This window comes from Oculina patagonica, chromosome 3, assembly GCF_052425735.1.
Source record: "Oculina patagonica isolate OP01 chromosome 3, crgOcupat, whole genome shotgun sequence".
Lineage (NCBI taxonomy): Eukaryota > Metazoa > Cnidaria > Anthozoa > Scleractinia > Oculinidae > Oculina > Oculina patagonica.
The window spans coordinates 5,954,298-5,956,102 of record NC_135760.1 but is presented as its reverse complement, the minus strand read 5'-3'; positions in this window follow the sequence as shown (position 1 = coordinate 5,956,102).

The following is a 1,805-nucleotide window of genomic DNA, read 5'->3' as shown; positions in this document are numbered from 1 at the left end:
TCAGTGCTGCAGAAGTTTACCGATAATGGTGGGTGAAAGCCCCAAGGTCTATATGACGATGAACTGAATCCATCTGGATCTTACTGATTGTAGTCAAGAAGCGTAAAAAAAATTTTTGCTGAGAATTCGTAAGAAGATAAGGTTTCTTGCTATTGCATGTCAGAAGCAAAGTCTTGAAACAGAGCTTTCGGCTTATTTTCGCAATGGCGCGCGAAGCTAAGCCTCATCAGATGAAACGGGAGTAAGCGATCGTCACTCCATCGAGCAAGGGACTCGTATGGGTCGATGTTTAGAGTTTTTAACCCTTTTCCGACTGAATTTTTTTTAGACAGAAAATGGTTCTCAGGGCTACAAAACAAAATACTTTTATCAAGAAGTACACTTTGCAGTAATATACACATGTTATATATGGTTAGAAAGCTTATAAAATTCTGAACATTTTTTGACCCAAAACATAAACAAATAATTTATATCCGTCTCCATGGTAACCGATAAACATACATAATTTATGCAAATATGCAAATAAAATAAAAACTTTTAGGTTTGAACGAGTTTTCTCAAGATGTTTTACATTTTTTTCTGGGAAATGTATATATCATCAAAAAGGCTATTATATATGTTATTCATTTAGCACAATCATTTAGCCAACAGCGATTTCCTTTATACAAAATAATGTGACTTTCATAACATAGGGAGAAACACGTGGTAGCAGCTCCTAGGACAGCTTCCAGTGAGCTTCGAATCGAACAGGTCAATTTAACTTGGCCAAAATGTTCAAACAACCATTTTTAAACTTCGTCTAATATATTAAAGAAAATAAACAATAAATTCTTAGCTCTATCTCCTATTCTAGCAGCGAAGGCTTGTGATATGGTGGCAAAGGTTGAATCGATCCTTCAGAGAAACGTCCGTCTCACGAAATAAATGAACAACGAGCCAGATACAGTTTCCACGATCGTCAAAATCGTCTTCCAAGCTTTCTTCGTCCTCAAGATCACTTCTAGCCCGCAAAAACATTTCTAAAGCTTGTTCAGTATTAAAATAATCTGACGCCATGCCTTTCCACAGATGTAAACAAACGTAGAACGACGAAACGGCGAAGAGAAATTGGGAATTTTCTTGAAAGTAAAATGGCCGACTCTATGTTTATGTAATTGGATAACCGCTGTATAGTTTTCCCCGTCACTGCAGCTTCATACAGGCAAAAATAACCTGTGTAGGGGAGGGAAAAATGTTTCGACTCTGACGGGGTCGAATTCGACCCCACTCGTACGCGTCCGAAAAGGGTTAAATCGTCTTTGCTTCTGACAAGAAATCTTATCTACCTAGGAGAGATCTTTCTAATTTGATTTGATAGTAGTAAGTTTTGCCGCTCTTCAAATTCTGTCTAAACGAATTAATATCTTCCAAAAACTTTACGACTTCAATGACTTTTATACCGAATGTCTGTAGTAACACCTGATTGTATTCTATTTGATTAAATGGAGCAATCTTTCGACGTTATTAATTTTACTCATGCCCACACTAAACACAAATTGGAGGCTTAGTCCCCATAGTTATAGTCGGGCTAAAGGGACAAAATAGCTTTCGATTCAATTCAAGTTGTCCATAACAAACTCGGCTCGCCCTAGCCCTTTTCTCTGTAGCAGAAATGACAAAAAGCAGTTGCCACTAATCTTTGAAGAGAAACTTTTCCATTTGGAAATGATTCTGCAACACTTTCACAGTACCGAAAAATAGCTATCCGACAGGAAGTTAAAAGTCCGTGAGCAACCGACAGTGTGTAAAGATTCGCAAAGAGAATT